A 5000-nucleotide genomic window follows, 5' to 3' on the forward strand; every position below is an offset into this window, starting at 1 on the left:
TGAAATGTGCTCAAAAAAATGAGCCCGGCTTGTCAGGAGTGGGATTTGAACCCACGCCTCCAATCGGAGACCAGAACACCCAGATGCAGGGAAAAGCTGCGCCTCTTGAGTCTGGCGCCTTAGACCACTCGGCCACCCTGATAGCTATGGGCAGGATTGGGAAAGATTCTTCAGTACCCAATGTCGCCACGTGCCAGCGCCGGTTTTCATGCCCCGATCTCTGCATCAAAAGTACCCAAACACTCACTTAAGGACCCAGGGATGGCAGGAAACGCCCACTGATGGAGCCAGTGGACAGTTTGCAGGGTGCAAATAAGGGCTGGCCTCAGATCACTCATGGCGTAGTGCCGGCCTGTCCATACCTGTCGAAACCTGCATGCGGTCAAATGTGTCCGATTGACATTGTGGAAATAAAAAGAAACCAGCACCATGTTTCTGCCCGGTCTCGAACCGGGGACCTTTCGCGTGTTAGGCGAATGTGATAACCACTACACTACAGAAACAGCTCTGGTAGGCTGCGCTCTAGTGTGCTGGGACAGCTTTCAGTTGAAAGGCTTTGTGGCACTGATGTCTCATGGGGCCCGCTGGTACCTGCCAGGTGGCACACACCAACGTGAAAGTTTGGCGCAAGCCTGCGCCGGACCTACATGGCAGCACTCACAGCACCTCACACACAGGCTGCAGACACATACAAAAGACCAAGCTGGATGCAACAGTGGCGCGAGCCATGGCAGTCCCCACCTAGAAGGCATGTCCAAACCTTTATACATCAGCCTGCCGCCAGCGCATCATTACAAAGGAGGGGGAATTTCCAACACTGCCTCTTGGGCCATGGGCTTAAAAGCAGCCAACCATTGGCGACGGGCATCGAACCAGATACGGTCACGCACAAACTATTTTTGGGGGGGAATTGGGGACTCTGTGTTTTTTGTTTTCGGCGCTCCAAAAAAAAGGGCTCGTCTGGGATTTGAACCCGGGACCTCTCGCACCCTAAGCGAGAATCATACCCCTAGACCAACGAGCCACCGCATGCAGAGAGCAGTGAGGGGGAGGGGGGCGGTCTGCTTACCTCACTTGGCGCCATGCCCCAGTCTCTCCACGGCCTGACCCCTGCGTGTCACGTGGCCTGCCCCTGGCGCAAGCGCAGAGGACTGAGCTGCCTCTCAAGCAGAGAAACAAGAAGAAGAGCGGCAGCCTTCGCTGGCCAAAGGCCATCTGCTGCCGCTCGATCGGGCTCGATCAGGCGAGATATATGTGGCCGACCGGCCTAGAGCGCAAACCTGTGCTGCTCAGGGTGGGCAGCTTCCCAGCAGGAGGATGTGTCTTGAAAGCCGACAGAGGCAAGAAGGCGCACTCCCTCAGCCCGCTCCAACCTCTGGATTCCTGCGAATTTCAGAAGAGAACTCTGGGGCAGCATGGATTCTGTCATCTCCCAACAGCCCCTTGTTCTTGCTATGTAAATACCTTTACATCCCCCGAACTCAGCATGTCTGTTTTTTTATTTTTATTTTGCTGAGGTGTGGTGCCTTCAACGACCGACAGGTGGCAGGAGAGCACTTTCTCCAACTGTGAAGGGGACTTTTTTCACTTCCTGAGTAGACTGGGCTCAGTGACATATGCCACCAAGCCAGCCACTAGAAAATGCAGGTTTTGCAGCCGTGGGCCAGTGGGGGTTTAAGGGCAGGTGTGCCTCCGGCGTCTCTGGCAGACAGCTCCAGTTGCAAGGCAGCAGAAGAGAACAGGGAGGCTTGCCGGGCGCTGCATTCGGGGGCCCCCACGAGGTTTTCCGCAAGCCTTACACTCTGAAATGTGCTCAAAAAAATGAGCCTGGCTTGTCAGGAGTGGGATTTGAACCCACGCCTCCAATCGGAGACCAGAACACCCAGATGCAGGGAAGAGCTGCGCCTCTTGAGTCTGGCGCCTTAGACCACTCGGCCACCCTGACAGCTATGGGCAGGATTGGGAAAGATTCTTCAGTACCCAATGTCGCCAGGTGCCAGCGCCGGTTTTCATGCCCCGATCTCTGCATCAAAAGTACCCAAACACTCACTTAAGGACCCAGGGATGGCAGGAAACACCCACTGATGGAGCCAGTGGACAGTTTGCAGGGTGCAAATAAGGGCTGGCCTCAGATCACTCATGGCGTAGTGCCGGCCTGTCCATACCTGTCGAAACCTGCATGCGGTCAAATGTGTCCGATTGACATTGTGGAAATAAAAAGAAACCAGCACCATGTTTCTGCCCGGTCTCGAACCGGGGACCTTTCACGTGTTAGGCGAATGTGATAACCACTACACTACAGAAACAGCTCTGGTAGGCTGCGCTCTAGTGTGCTGGGACAGCTTTCAGTTGAAAGGCTTTGTGGCACTGATGTCTCATGGGGCCCGCTGGTACCTGCCAGGTGGCACACACCAACGTGAAAGTTTGGCGCAAGCCTGCGCCGGACCTACATGGCAGCACTCACAGCACCTCACACACAGGCTGCAGACACATACAAAAGACCAAGCTGGATGCAACAGTGGCGCGAGCCATGGCAGTCCCCACCCAGAAGGCATGTCCAAACCTTTATACATCAGCTCGCCGCCAGCGCATGATTACAAAGGAGGGGGAATTTCCAACACTGCCTCTTGGGCCATGGGCTTAAAAGCAGCCAACCATTGGCGACGGGCATCGAACCAGATACGGTCACGCACAAACTATTTTTGGGGGGGAATTGGGGACTCTGTGTTTTTTGTTTTCGGCGCTCCAAAAAAAAGGGCTCGTCCGGGATTTGAACCAGGGACCTCTCGCACCCTAAGCGAGAATCATACCCCTAGACCAACAAGCCACCGCATGCAGAGAGCAGTGAGGGGGAGGGGGTGGTCTGCTTACCTCACTTGGCGCCATGCCCCAGTCTCTCCACGGCCTGACCCCTGTGTGTCACGTGGCCTGCCCCTGGCGCAAGCGCAGAGGACTGAGCTGCCTCTCAAGCAGAGAAACAAGAAGAAGAGCGGCAGCCTTCGCTGGCCAAAGGCCATCTGCTGCCGCTCGATCGGGCTCGATCAGGCGAGATATATGTGGCCGACTGGCCTAGAGCGCAAACCTGTGCTGCTCAGGGTGGGCAGCTTCCCAGCAGGAGGATGTGTCTTGAAAGCCGACAGAGGCAAGAAGGCGCACTCCCTCAGCCTGCTCCAACCTCTGGATTCCTGCGAATTTCAGAAGAGAACTCTGGGGCAGCATGGCTTCTGTCATCTCCCAACAGCCTCTCTGTTCTTGCTATGTAAATACCTTTACATCCCCCGGACTGAGCATGTCTGTTTTTTTATTTTTATTTTGCTGAGGTGTGGTGCCTTCAACGACCGACAGGTGGCAGGAGAGCACTTTCTCCAACTGTGAAGGGGACTTTTTTCACTTCCTGAGTAGACTGGGCTCAGTGACATATGTCACCAAGCCAGCCACTAGAAAATGCGGGTTTTGCAGCCGTGGGCCAGTGGGGGTTTAAGGGCAGGTGTGCCTCCGGCGTCTCTGGCAGACAGCTCCAGTTGCAAGGCAGCAGAAGAGAACAGGGAGGCTTGCTGGGCGCTGCATTCGGGGGCCCCCACGAGGTTTTCCGCAAGCCTTACACTCTGAAATGTGCTCAAAAAAATGAGCCCGGCTTGTCAGGAGTGGGATTTGAACCCACGCCTCCAATCGGAGACCAGAACACCCAGATGCAGGGAAGAGCTGCGTCTCTTGAGTCTGGCGCCTTAGACCACTCGGCCACCCTGACAGCTATGGGCAGGATTGGGAAAGATTCTTCAGTACCCAATGTCGCCAGGTGCCAGCACCGGTTTTCATGCCCCGATCTCTGCATCAAAAGTACCCAAACACTCACTTAAGGACCCAGGGATGGCAGGAAACGCCCACTGATGGAGCCAGTGGACAGTTTGCAGGGTGCAAATAAGGGCTGGCCTCAGATCACTCATGGCGTAGTGCCGGCCTGTCCATACCTGTCGAAACCTGCATGCGGTCAAATGTGTCCGATTGACATTGTGGAAATAAAAAGAAACCAGCACCATGTTTCTGCCCGGTCTCGAACCGGGGACCTTTCGCGTGTTAGGCGAATGTGATAACCACTACACTACAGAAACAGCTCTGGTAGGCTGCGCTCTAGTGTGCTGGGACAGCTTTCAGTTGAAAGGCTTTGTGGCACTGATGTCTCATGGGGCCCGCTGGTACCTGCCAGGTGGCACACACCAACGTGACAGTTTGGCGCAAGCCTGCGCCGGACCTACATGGCAGCACTCACAGCACCTCACACACAGGCTGCAGACACATACAAAAGACCAAGCTGGATGCAACAGTGGCGCGAGCCATGGCAGTCCCCACCTAGAAGGCATGTCCAAACCTTTATACATCAGCCTGCCGCCAGCGCATCATTACAAAGGAGGGGGAATTTCCAACACTGCCTCTTGGGCCATGGGCTTAAAAGCAGCCAACCATTGGCGACGGGCATCGAACCAGATACGGTCACGCACAAACTATTTTTGGGGGGGAATTGGGGACTCTGTGTTTTTTGTTTTCGGCGCTCCAAAAAAAAGGGCTCGTCTGGGATTTGAACCCGGGACCTCTCGCACCCTAAGCGAGAATCATACCCCTAGACCAACGAGCCACCGCATGCAGAGAGCAGTGAGGGGGAGGGGGGCGGTCTGCTTACCTCACTTGGCGCCATGCCCCAGTCTCTCCACGGCCTGACCCCTGCGTGTCACGTGGCCTGCCCCTGGCGCAAGCGCAGAGGACTGAGCTGCCTCTCAAGCAGAGAAACAAGAAGAAGAGCGGCAGCCTTCGCTGGCCAAAGGCCATCTGCTGCCGCTCGATCGGGCTCGATCAGGCGAGATATATGTGGCCGACCGGCCTAGAGCGCAAACCTGTGCTGCTCAGGGTGGGCAGCTTCCCAGCAGGAGGATGTGTCTTGAAAGCCGACAGAGGCAAGAAGGCGCACTCCCTCAGCCCGCTCCAACCTCTGGATTCCTGCGAATTTC

General features: G+C 55.8%; 5 non-coding genes across 5 annotated transcripts; all 5 read right to left on the reverse strand.

Annotated features, from left to right (window-relative positions):
• Positions 1–430: 430 nt before the first annotated feature.
• Positions 431–503, reverse strand: TRNAV-AAC (transfer RNA valine (anticodon AAC)). Its single transcript has one exon. It is a non-coding gene; the product is annotated as a tRNA-Val (tRNA).
• Positions 504–1833: 1330 nt separating this feature from the next.
• On the reverse strand, positions 1834–1945 carry TRNAL-CAA (transfer RNA leucine (anticodon CAA)). Its single transcript has 2 exons — positions 1908–1945; positions 1834–1879 (listed from the first exon to the last, which is right to left on the reverse strand). It is a non-coding gene; the product is annotated as a tRNA-Leu (tRNA).
• Positions 1946–2233: 288 nt separating this feature from the next.
• TRNAV-AAC (transfer RNA valine (anticodon AAC)) lies at positions 2234–2306 on the reverse strand. The gene has a single exon. It is a non-coding gene; the product is annotated as a tRNA-Val (tRNA).
• Positions 2307–3636: 1330 nt separating this feature from the next.
• TRNAL-CAA (transfer RNA leucine (anticodon CAA)) lies at positions 3637–3748 on the reverse strand. Its single transcript has 2 exons — positions 3711–3748; positions 3637–3682 (listed from the first exon to the last, which is right to left on the reverse strand). It is a non-coding gene; the product is annotated as a tRNA-Leu (tRNA).
• Positions 3749–4036: 288 nt separating this feature from the next.
• On the reverse strand, positions 4037–4109 carry TRNAV-AAC (transfer RNA valine (anticodon AAC)). The gene has a single exon. It is a non-coding gene; the product is annotated as a tRNA-Val (tRNA).
• Between the last annotated feature and the right edge of the window lie 891 nt (positions 4110–5000).

The sequence above is a fragment of the Ambystoma mexicanum genome, chromosome 2q (genome assembly GCF_040938575.1).
Source record: "Ambystoma mexicanum isolate Mex_15411 chromosome 2q, UKY_AmexF1_1, whole genome shotgun sequence".
NCBI classification, from domain to species: Eukaryota; Metazoa; Chordata; class Amphibia; order Caudata; family Ambystomatidae; genus Ambystoma; species Ambystoma mexicanum.